This window comes from Melitaea cinxia, chromosome 27 (assembly GCF_905220565.1).
Source record: "Melitaea cinxia chromosome 27, ilMelCinx1.1, whole genome shotgun sequence".
NCBI classification, from domain to species: Eukaryota; Metazoa; Arthropoda; class Insecta; order Lepidoptera; family Nymphalidae; genus Melitaea; species Melitaea cinxia.
In genome coordinates this window covers 6,541,134-6,554,643 of record NC_059420.1, presented here as the reverse complement: position 1 = coordinate 6,554,643, position 13,510 = coordinate 6,541,134, and the positions used below count along the sequence as shown (strand labels likewise).

Genomic DNA, 13,510 nt, shown 5'->3' with positions numbered 1-13,510 from the left:
CATATAGCTATAATATATAGCTAATATATATACCTTCCAATCGCAATACTTGTCTACTTGTATCACTAAAAAAGATGTCGATTCTACTGGTGTGGGAAACCATAAAAAACACTTTTTTTATATTAAATAATTTATTTAGTAGCAGAGCGCGCACAATCGTTTTGGCGTCTAGGCAGGAAGAGAGAAGTAGTGTTGCCAGAGATAACATACTTTAGTCTCTGATTCCATAGACCACACAAACAATATAATATTAACATTATTACAATTGTTTAATTTTTATGTTGAAATGTATTAATTTAACATAAATTGGCGAGTCAACACAAACAAAACCACCTTAGTAGCATTTTAGCAATAATTTTACATTGAAGAAAAGAAATCCAGAAAATTAATACAAATTATTTATCTTATATTAGACATCATTAGACTAATCTTACAGTATGCTTCTCAAATTATCCTGCTTAGTAACAGTAACAACATAACAAAGTAAGTGAAGTGTGAGTAAGTGAGCAACCACTATTCCTATATAAGAAGACGATACATTACATTTATAGTTTTTCTACATAATAACATAACTAAACATTCAAATTTTCATATTATAATCTTACTCTTAGTAAGTGAGCTTTACAAAGATCCTATATTTGACAAGCGACGCTAATGAACTAGTAGGTCTACAACTAAATATTAAATTTCCTTAAAGTACAACACAAAAAATAATTATCTTTCAACTTTCATTATAGATAGGCAATACAGCTACCTTATTTATAGCTCTTCTGTGAGTATCTGCCCCAGATTTGACTTCCACCACTCGTACCAAACCGTCAGAGCCCCTGAATACATTCGTGACCCTAGCCAGGGGCCATTGCAACGGTGAACAATTTTCACCAACTAGTAATACTACATCACCAATTTTAACAAAACATCCTTTACTCACTATTGATTAAGTTTTTATTGAATTTTTTTCATTGATTATCGTTTCGGCAACTGAAAATATCTAGTTTATTTAACAGTAGCAGCAAAACATCACTACAATGTCGCTCTGTGCTCTTGTAGTTTATTGTATATGCGAAATAATACAATGGTCACAGGCAGTTGTTCAACCTCACTTCTGAAATTGCTTTTATCTAAAAATTATCTGCATCACTCGCTTGTATTGTTTTTTTGTCCAACATTTCAAGCAATCTTAAGTCAAATTCAGCACAAAATATAATGAAAAATGAGTTGGACTGTCTTTATGTTGAATCAGGTTTCCTTGATCTACCTGACTTTCTGAGTGTTTGTCTTCGACGAATGTTTAAACATCACCTGCATCACTGCTTTTTGCTTTTAGTAACTGATGACTGTATTTTGATAACTCTGGCAATAAAAAAGTGTGTGTATTTATGTACGCACGTAAGAAGTATTTACTTACGAAGCAAGATGTTACTTAAGAAGTGAGAAGTAACCACCATACCTGGTGGTCATTCGCTATCCACCACCTGCGACCCCGTTGGTAACTTGTAACACAACCCCATCTAAGTTGTTTTGGTTGATGTAATTGAAGTCGGTTTTTTTTTCCATTTTCGAGCAAAACAATTACCCTACAAATGAAGTGAAAGTCAAATATATTTCTCAAATTGTTATTTTCTAAGTATTTCTAAGTATTCTAGTTGCAGTGCCTGGCTGTGAGGACTAAAATCAGGATCCGTACGATCGTCTTCTTCAGTGCTAAGCTGGTCAATTTCTTCAGAAGAATCCTGATTTCCATTAGTGGCGCCGGGACGGGGTGATTTTCATCATGCGGGCGAGGTCTTTGAGCAAATGGCGTTTCAATATAACTATATTTTCTCTTTTTGCGCGTATTAAGCCCTTCTGTCTTATTTATGCAAAAGTAACAATCTTCAATGTGATCCTTTTGTTCTTTCCACAGCATCGGTGTTGCGAAAGGCAAACGTGATCGGCGGCCGGATAGCCAATCTCGCAAGTACTCAACTTGAGCATATTACATGCGGAACCCAGGGCTTGTCTTGATTTTTCACTGGTATTCCGAAATAAAGTTCGCAAGCACGACAGATTCTGGGACTGGAGTTTTCGCTCGTATTTTTTGTAGTGAATTTAGCACACACGTAACAAAAAATGTTAGGATCGCTTTCACAGGAACGAGGCATATCAAAAATATAAATTTACAAAGTTTTAGTTCAAACTTCACAATAAAAACTAAAAACAAATTTTTTTTTGATACACTTAAGACGTTGCTGTATGTTACAGTGTTATTACTACGTCATACACTAGTTGTATTATCACGGTGTTTGATAGCGAACGCTAGCGCAATCTTAACGTTCTTTATGATGTATTAAATCTAGTAAAGTAAAGCCGTGTTATAGTAACGAACAAGTCGAAACTTGCAAGAGTGCGGCGAACGCAATACAAGTTTAAACTTGCATAGCTCGATAACTCGAGCTAAGACACTTGTATTATTATAATGGATGATTAGTATTTACCAAGTACTGCCTATTTTTGTATTTCATCATTCATGGGCAAAACCATTGTTAACCAGTGTTATTTTACCAGTTGGTAATCGATTTAGATTTCATACTGGTTGGAATAAGAACTTATGGTTAACAATTCAGCTTCTCGCTCTTTAAGCTTTTGAATATAAAGCGTTTGCCTTAGACTCGGTATCAATCAAAGCCAACCCACTTTGATAGTAGCTTCAAATGTCTTGCAAAGAAGTCTTGTAGAGCGAGGTACCAACACTTCCAGCATAGCGATGTAGAATCGTTCTTACTATCAACGAATAGTGCTTTAAAGAAATAATCCTCGCAGTTCATAGCGTAGCTGACTCGACGTGTGATCGAATAGTCGCTGAGAGATTCAAACTCCTATCATAATCAAACTATCTTCTAATCTCGTCACTACCAAAAATACAGACACAATGAAAACAATATCTGCATCACTTATATCCCGTACTTGCATTCCAACAAAGGTTGCAAGCTTTTTAACATGGCATTTTCTTCGTTTAACACAACTTGAATAAGCGTTCCGGCTTGCAATACCTCCGAAAACGGTATTATCTTGTGCTCTCAACAGTTTTTCATCAACACAGCTGTATCTTTTAGGTTGTCAACAAAGATACAAATAAAACCTAGTGGAAACTTGCAAGAAGTAGTCAAATCCTGCAGCACTTAGTAACCAAAGCGAAAAAGAAGAAACTCCAAAGAAATTCCGACAGAATTGGAAAAATTAGTGATAAAATTCTGAAATCATATTTAAATGAGTTGGACAGTCTTTATGTTGCATAAAAATTCTAGTTTTACCTGACTTCCTGAATTATTATCTTCGACGTGTGTTAAAACATCATCTGCATCACTTCTTCTAGTTTCTGTTCTCTTTGTCCTTTGTACTTCTTTTAGCAGCAAAGCAGATGCTTTCGAAATACTGTGAAATATATTTCATCTATAGTCCACCCATTGTTCATATTACTAAACAGGGTGAGAGATTAAAAGTTCCTCATAAGTTCCTCCGTAATTATTGTGTGTTGTTGGTTTTTAGTTTCTCGAAAGCTTGTTTTTATTTACGTCGGTAACGTAGCTGTGCCCATTAATGCGACAAAGCTGTTTAGCGGGACATGTCCGGATCGCAGCCTGAAGGCAGTTACAATTTCTGTTCTGATCATATGGCGAAATTCCGGTGAAATTGGAAAATAAAAATTTAAAAAAAAAATCTGAAATCATATTTAAATGAGTTGGACAGTCTTTATGTTGAATAAGGTTTCCTTGTTTTACCTGACTTTCTGAATTATTGTCTTCGATGTTTGTTAAAACATTATCTGCATCTCTTCTTCTACTTTCTGTTCTTTAAGTTCTTTATACTTCTTTTAGCAGCAAAGCAGATGCTTTCGAAATACTGTGAAATATATTTCCTTTTTATTCCACTCTCATTCTTTTTTACTATTTAACTCGGTTCACCTTTTCGGCTTCTTCTTTAACTTACAACTTATGCAATCAACTGCGTTGGTGTTTCTCGCAGAGCTGATGAAAGCAGCAAAAAAACTAAAGTAAGGAGAAAAAAAAGAAATGTTGGAGTGAATAAAACAATTTGGTCCTCTAAATTATTTCGTATGTTGTTAGTATTGTTGCAAATCTTGTGGCTGAACTCTGGCTTTGGCTTTATTCTAAGAAAGCCTTTTAATATTTGTAGTTTATACGACAACAGTGTTTCGACTCGTTAGGTTTCCCGCCAACGGTTATTGTATAATTTTATAGCACTTAAATAAATAATACGTTGCTGCAACGCCATCTATCAAAAATCGAGAAAACGTCGTCGATAGACCATTTTGATATTATATTTTAATATTTTTCTTATTTACTGAATTTTTTGTTCAATTACAATAAAATATAGCCTATAGCACTCCTGAATAGCTTTCTGTTAGTGAAAGAATTTTCATGATTGGATCAGTATTGGCAAAGATTACCCCCTACATACAAGCAAAGTTATAAACTTTACCTCTTTATAATATTATATATATATATATATATATTGTCAACAAGTTGCTAGAATATGTCGTGTGTGGTATGGTCGGCAGAATTGCTATCGTGGATGTCTACTGTGTTTATTATATAATATTCGGCTTGTACAAGACTGTAATTATACTGATGACATCTTTGTATAGAAATACTAGCTGACCCCGTAAACATTGTTTTGCCATAACACAAAATTTCAAATATTATTCTCAATTTGATCGCAGCACCAACTGTCGGGACAAACTGAAATCAAAATAGAATAATATTTAATATTTGATGCTGCGATGGTAACGCAGTCTACCGGATCCAATGTAAAACATTCCAAAATTAACTACTTATAAATGAAAAATTAGTTCAATAAACATTTTCCAGTGGACCAAATTGTGAATCTAAGCCATCCTCGAATCCCCTTGAACTCCTTATTTGGGATTTCATTTTCATTGGTGGTTTCAGCAATGCTCACACGTCGAAAGCCTTCTCACATTGTAGCCATTTTGGCTGTGGAACATTTGTTGATGTCGAAGACAAACTCTTTCAAACTTTCTACACATCGCCTGCAAATGGAATAAAACATTATCTGCGTCACTTTTTTATCGTTTTGTATGGATTTTGACTTTGTAAACCTGAATGAGACAGCTGGCCGTCACTGACATTGTGGTGATAGATGAGTTTTGAAGAAAAGAAGATTAATTATGTTCGGTGGTTGTGTTTTAGCGTAACTCACATAAACATTCTCAATCATTTCTGCATACTCTCTAATTGAGACAAACAACATCTGAACCACTCTCATCTGTCTTTTCTCCCTATTTTTATTGTAACTCTTAATGTTACGTTCACATCCTGTAACCTAACAAAAACTCTGGTGTAGTGGTGCGAGTAGGAGCGCCTCAACGGCAGCAGTCGCGGGTTTCATTCCCATTCGTAATTGATATATGCACAGTAAAAATAGCGTAAAAACGAAAAACATTCTGAGACATTCTTAACTGAGAAAATTTCTGGGTGAGAGTGAGTGGAGGTGAGATGAACACTTACCTTGTAGCAGTCCCATCTGTAAGCGCTGGTTTGCAGCGAGGAGACCAGCAACATCAGCGTTTTGAAAATGAATTGCAGTGGGTGTCATCAAGAAAGTCCACAATGGCAGCCTTACTAACGACCACACTCCAAGGGGTGATAGAAAGGTCCCTGGAGAGGCAAAACTAGTACTCAGTATAGTGTACGTGGCAGTATAGGTCTGTGTAGGTACTCCTAATCAATATTAATATAATCCACTACACATTTTATACATCGTGTTGTTTTATATTCGAATATTAAAATACTTCAAAGAATACAACATAACTGCCTTCATACGTCAAGCTTTCAATGTAACGTCACGATTTTTGTCACAAGTTACGTGGTAACGTTGTATATTCACATTAGAAAATTGTTTAAGATGAAAAAAAAAACGGTTCACTTCATCTATTAAAGAATCATTTGAATTTAATTGAATGGATGTGTCAAACTTTCAATTATTGTTTTCAAACTGGAACGGAACATTATCTGCATCACTATTTTTTGCGTCAAAGTTACTTTTATACGAGTACTAGCTGACCCGGCGAACTTCGTATCGCCTAACACAAACTTTATCGTACGGTATTAAAGTTCAAATTGACTTTTAAGTATTATCACAAATCTTTTGTATTGGAGTATAGAAAAGTGTTGTTTTTAGACTTTTTTAGGAAATTTTAAATTTTTTTTTTTTAGAATTTTTCTCTCCGTAAGAACCATCCTCGTACTTCAAGGAATATATTAAAAAAAGAATTAGCGAAATCGGTCCAACCGTTCTCGAGTTTTGCGCTTAGCAACACATCAGCGACTCATTTTTATATTATAGATTTTACCAGAATATGGTATACAGAACGTAAAATTTAAAAGTTTAGCCAACATATTCTACCGATTTTTTCGGTGTACAAATATTCAAATTTCGAAATAAATAATTTCAATAGAAAAATATGAACAATAATATTAATTAATAACAAAATACATCTCAAATTTGGTCACTCAAGTAGTCATTAACATTATAATAATTATAATTTATTTAATAGAAATTCAGAAAATACTTATAGTGGTAAGAGCCTGGTCTTTTATTTATTTATAATAAAGAGGTACTTAATAGAAACAGTTTAATGAATCTAAATAATATTTATTTACAACAACTTCCCTACAACACCCAAGTAACAAAAAAGTAATATACATGAACTTAAATAGACTCACGAAAATTATTTACAAAAATCTATTTATAACAACTAAGTACGGAAAAGTAAAGTACTTGGTTATTTAAAAAGTAACGAAAGAACCAAACGAAAAGAAGAAAGTAAACTGAAAGGTTTCTTACACCACCTACTAAGTATGAAAATAATTAATTAAGGAATATACATGAACTTAAATAGACTCACGAAAATTATTTACAAAAATCTATTTATAGCAACCAAGTACGGAAAAGTAAGGTACTTGGTTATTTAAAAAGTAACGAAATAACCAAACGAAAAGAAGAAAGTAAACTGAAAGGTTTCTTACACCACCTACTAAGTATGAAAATAATTAATTAAAACTAACAATAGCATAATAATAGGAACCAATAGCAAGATTTAATGCCGAACAGCAATACCCGTAGTAAGCCGATGACAGTCGATATACGCAATGCGTTCAGTTGCTACCAAAGTCTGTTTACTATGGCGGATCGCGCGCTACATCGCCCGGTTTATATAGCTTGAGCAGGCGGTCGAGCGATGCGGGGCAGAGGGGATGGACTCGCCGTAGGCATCTCAATGCTCGCCAAGCATTAAAAATGTTTCGCTACTAATTACTTCGAACAACGATATCTCAAAAACTATTCATCTGATTGATTTAGTGTAAAGAGCAATTTTAATCTGCATTAAATGACTAAGCTAACTAACATATTCATTTGGATAAGGATTAATACCGAACTAAAGAAAATAGCTTTGAAAATAACGTAATGTTTTTAATTAAAAATGTTAACATAAAAGTGGTTATTGTAAGTCAACCGTAAGAGATAGAGATATGCTATCGCGGACTTTTTTGTAGCATTTTTATAGATTTTGAATTCTCTAGTACATTACTTAACTGTATCTTTGCTAGTTTACGCGGCGTTCGTGTGGAAAGTTCCCATTTGGCGAGATTTTTTGCGACCTCTTCAACATTTGTCGCCGTATTTCAGCTAATTTACATAAAAGCATAATAAATTATATACCTAAACCTTCCTCAAGAATTACTCTTTCTATTGTTGAAAACCGTATAAAAATCCGTTCAGTAGTTTTCGAGTTTATCGCGTTCAGACAGACAGGAGGACAGACAGGAGGACAGAAAGACGCGGCCGGGGGACTTATTTTTATAATAAGTATAGATGTAGGTACATTAAAGTAACTTTATGTCTCTCTCGACGTGTTGGCAACTTATATGATCGTATCGTAATCTACACAATCTATTTCACCCTACCTAATTTGTGTTTTAATTGTCCATCCTAATTATTATTGTACTAATAGGATAAAATTATATCTGCGCACTGGTTTACGATTAGGTTATATTTGTAACGAAAGTATAATGTTTTCTCTACAATGTTGATAGTCTCCAATTGCTATTCTGTCTATCTCTATCTATCTATTTATCCCCAAAAAATACACTAAAATCGGTTACGACGAATGCATATTTATACAAGATTTTTTATAAAATAGTCAAAAACTAAACAAGACTAGCCGGAATATAAAAGCTAAATTTATTATTTATCTTTATGCAATAACTATTTCAATATTTTTACTTATTTAAGAGGTCTTTATAGTAGTGAGACACCTACCTATGGCCTTTACATCTATTGCAGATGTTTTAAGCAGTGTAATCCATGTTTGTTTCACCGCTCTTGAGATTGCGATGGCAGAGTGTTCTCTTCACAGATTTCAACCACCTTGCTTGGGTTTGACTTTATTGTCGTTTACTAAACGTAGCTCTCGCGACGATAACATAACTTAAACGCACACAATTATTCTAAAATTATTGCTAAATTTACAATTGACCTTCATTTATTACAAACTACGTACATTAGCAGAATGGTTTTTGAGATCACTGTAGACGTCCCAACAAGATTTCTGTCGTTGACTAGATTTGACTAGACTTAGGAAATACAGTATTCTAACCTATCCTATACCTAGAATAACCTAGTAGGCGCTACTTAATGCACCTCCAGTAATGCCCCTGTGCCCGTGTCGGGCCGAGATGGGAACCCGGTCGTTTTGGACACGGCGTCGTCAGAATTGTAAAAAGTATTATAAAAAGAAGAAGAAGAAGAAATATACTTTATTGTGCATAAAAATTAAAGTAAGAAATAAAAGCTTACAAAATAATAATATGCACAAAGGCGGTCTTATCGCTAGGTAAGCGATTTCTTCCAGACAACCTTGGGGTAGAGGAGATTTTAAAACAAAACAGAGTAGGGTCATCAAAAAGGCAAAAAAGTGAATCCTACTATCAAATAATATAATTAAAATATAAATAAATAGTAAACATATACATAAATTAATTAATAAATAAATAAATATACAAATAAATACATAATATAATGGATGGGTGGATTATTTATATCGGAAGTGAAAGTATATTTCTCTTTCTCATCGTCTCCGAGTACTCGGTCTACCATGGGCTTCAGTGGGTAATGTTGATACAAGTAAACACAATTATTGATGTCATCAATTTATTATGAAACAGGATTAACTTAACAGAACAGTAACGCAGCACGGAAGGCGGACATCACTCCACCCTGTCTGTTATTATTACCATTAAATGATTACTTTCTCAGTTCATTGTATTAGGTTAGGTTTCATTAGCGGAGCTGGCACTTGTTTGTTGATGTAGTAATTGTCACTCTCTTTAATTCTTTTACCAGTTGGTAATCGATTTAGATTTCTCAATACTGGTTGGAATAAGAACTTATGGTTAACAATTCAGTTTCTCGCTCTTAAGTCTTTTGAGTATAAAGCGTTTGCCTTAGACTCGGTATCAATCAAAGCCAACCCACCTTCATAGTAGCTTGAAATGTCTTGCAAAGAAGTCTTGCAGAGCGAGGTACCAACACTTCCAGCATATCGATGTAGAATCTTTCTTACTATCAACGAACGGTGCTTTATAAAAATAATCCTCGCCGTCCATAGCGCAGCTGACTCGACATGTGATCAAATAGTCGCTGAGAGATTCAAACTCCTATAATAATAAAACCATCATCTTCTAATCTTGTCACTACCAAAAATACAGTCAACGAAAACAATATCTGCATCACTCAGCTTCAGTAGTAGTACGTGTTGTTTACAAACGTCGAAAAAAGGTTACAAGCTTCTTACATGGCATTTTCTTCATTTAACACAACTTTAATATGCATTCAAGCTTGACATTTCAGTACCCCCGAAGACGGTATTCTCTTGTGTTCTCTGCAACAGTTTTCATCAACACAGTTGTTTCTTTTATGTTGTATACAAAGATGCAAATAAAACCTCGTGGAAACTTGGAAGAATGAGTCAAATCCTGCAGCACTTAGTAAACAAAGCGAAAAAGAAGAATCTCCAGAGAAATTCCGATGAAATTAGAATGTACTGGAATGGTTATATCGTTTTCGACATTTGGAGTAAGTTTTTATTGATTTTTTTTTCATTTATTATCGTGATGACAACTAAAAATACATTGTTTAACAGTAGCAGCAAAACATCACTACAGTCTCGCTCTGTGCTCTTGTAGTTTATTGTACATGCGAAATAATACAATGGTCACAGGCAGTTGTTCAAGTTCAGTTCTCACTTCTGAAATTGCTTTTTTCTAAACATTATCTGCATCACTAGCTTATGGTGTTGGTTTGGTGTTTGTGCAGTCAGTGCATTTATACTTTATATCATCATTTTTTTATAAATATCTCAATTATCTTTTAGAGATTCCTGGTAATAACGAACACACAAAATATTCAATTCTGAGCAGTCGTCGTGTCCGAAGTTCATTTCATTTCTAAGTATTGAGTACAAAAGTATCGGTATCGAATGGTAATGTACTCGATACCACAAAGTATTGAAACTGTTTTCGTGTCCCTACACGTCAGTGGCGTCCGTTTAAAAAAATAGTTTGTTTGGCTCTTAAAAATGGATGACTTAATTGAAATTTTACGACAATATAATGTTATTTATAATATAAAACATAAATAATATAAAATCTCCTTCTCTTTCTTTCTTTTTTTAAATGAGTTGCGAGCATTAAAAATTGAATATCTTCTTAAAACATTTTTGAATATAATATCAAAAATTGACCATTCCAGCGGGGATCGAACCTGCGTCTCAGACTGACCGTGTCGGTGCTCTAGCCAATTAAGCTATTGAACGATGTACCCGTTAGATCGGAATTTTTGATATGATGATTTTATTTTCGGTTCAAGCGAACCGTGGCGCCGTCTATAGTGAGTTCTTTACAGAAACCCGTAACTATTCAAAGTTTCCTATTACAATGAAAATCTTTGACAGGAGACGACTAATGTGTGGGTAACACAAAAATAAAATCGTTTCGTATGTTGTTGTTATTGTTGCATATCTTATTGTGGCTGAACTCTCTGGGTTTGGCTTTATTCTAAGAAAGCCTTTTAATATTTGTAGTTCGTAGGACAACAGTGTCTCGACTCGTTAGGTTTCCCGCCAACGTTTAGTGTGGTATTCCTATTTTTATTCACTATTAATTATTATTTTTAATTAACGTAAATTACTATCTGCGTTTTTTAGGCTTTTTATGATTTTCCATATTTTACATAAAAATTACTACTATATTCAAATAATATACACTTTTTTGACATGAAAAGTAAACAATATTTGTATTAATTTCCATGTTATACTTTTTAACAGTAATTATTCATTAGTTTTAATGTATAAACCTATGAATATAATATGAATATACTATCTGCATTACGCCAAATATAATTTTTAAATTGATATCAACAAAAATAACACGATTTGCTTATATAAGTACAGTAATACCCCGACTTACGCTACCTCGACTTACGCGAATTCGGAGTTACGCGATTTAATTTTCTCGTCTATTCGTTTTTTTGTTTGACTCCCCCCACCCGCATTATTATTCGTTCAGTTTACAACAGGCACAGACGTGTAATGCGGAATCGGCGCGTAGGTACATAAGTTACGATTTTGTGTTTTTTGGGAATCGACAGTCAAATCAATTACGAAAAGTACCCCGCAAAACTGTACCCCGACTTACGCGAATTCGACTTACGCGGATAGCGCTCAGTCCCACCTATCGCGTAAGTCCGGGGTATTACTGTAGTTAATTCTCAGTCTGAAGACTTCTCAGGTTATCGCCACCCATGTGACCTGATGATCAAACTGTCGCAGATAAATCCCGACTCCAATCTCATACTTAGATAATCACCTTCTAATCACGTGACTACCAGCAATACGATCAGTCAAAACAATATCTGATTGACAGCGATTGCAGCTTCGATTCATGATCCAGGGTCAAGCTCAGAGGTAATTTACGAAGCTGGCTCGCAATCAATTTACCGAACATTTCGAATTCATTCTCTTTCCCGTTCTCCGAATGCTGACTCAAATCCTGCGCTGTTTCCGACTAGTCGCTACGGTCGTCGAAATTACTCTTTTTTTGTTTCGCCGGCGCGGGATAAATCGTTGCGAGTGATGTAGTTAGCGGCGTTGCTATACCGACAGGGGGATTAAGAAATGGAGCGGACGTCGAGGTCGGCAGGATCCCGAACGGGGACGAAGTTTGATTGAGCCCGAAGGGCGTACTCGGGCGAGGGGACGGCGTGTTCAAAACGTACGGAGTCGACAATCTAGTTGAACTACGACGTTTTTGAGGACATTTCTTTTCGGGTGATTTTCGTTCGCTCAGATCCTGAACGGTGTCGCTGTCGTCGCTCATCGGTATTTCGAGTAGGCTGTTGTCCACCTGACACAAAGAAAGTTCGCTACAAAGTTAGAATGTTAGAGCGCATGTCTAAGCTACGTAAATAAAGGCACTCACGGAGCTCGGAGTGACGATCGCCCGCAGAAACCTGTCTGCGTGCTCGAACCACGTGACGCTCGGCCGGTACGCATGCGCGCCCGATTTTCTAGCCGCGCGAATTTTCTTTAACTCCACGCTGTACGACGATCGTATATTCTTTATCTTATTTGTCAGTTCCTTAACTGTTATATCCACTAGATTCAGCGTTTTTATTATCTCGACGTATCCCTGCTCGCGTACTTTCTTGTTCTTGTAGTTTTCCGACACAGGATTCCAGAGGTACTCGCGCTTCTCGTACTCGATTATCATCTGGATGGTGAGATCCTCGCTCCACTTGGGATTGGCTAGTATCGCGACCGTGTCGTCTATATCATTTGTAAATATTTTGTTAAATTTATAGCGATAATAATTCGCGTGTTTACGAGCAGAGCTACTAGGAGCACAGAAGGGTGCGGGCGTGTCGCATGCGCGCAGCATACTAAAAGCTCATCGATGGGCCGACACCCCGCGCGGGGGGACTATTTCGGGAGTAGCCGATACGCAGCCGCGTGCTTTCAAGCGTGCTATTTCCTCTCCGCAGCGCGACGCGGCCAAGCCGGAGTGAAATGGAAGATTTGTGACCGGCGACCGGCGACCGGAGAGCGAACGGACACATTCGCACATTGATACTTATTCGAACGTCTTTAGAAAATTTATACTATAAGCGGACTGAATTTTAACACCTACTGAGTTAGCTCTGAGCGAAGTCTAAACGCTTAGCAGATATTATAGGTACATGGGCGCAATTTCTGTACGACACAAAATAAATATGCGGTATATTCTATAGGTAGATTAATCGCAATAATTATCTATAATGGCAGTTAATGGAAGTTAATGTCTGTTACTATAAAGAAACTTATAATTAAAAATAAGTTATTATAACGCTGATGCGCTTCCAAAATACTTTATGACTTTTCTGCCCTATT

The 13,510-nt window shown here is 35.6% G+C and overlaps 1 pseudogene; it reads right to left on the bottom strand.

Annotated features, from left to right (window-relative positions):
* Nucleotides 1–11,981: 11,981 nt before the first annotated feature.
* On the bottom strand, nucleotides 11,982–13,025 carry LOC123666927 (annotated as a pseudogene).
* Nucleotides 13,026–13,510: the final 485 nt, after the last annotated feature.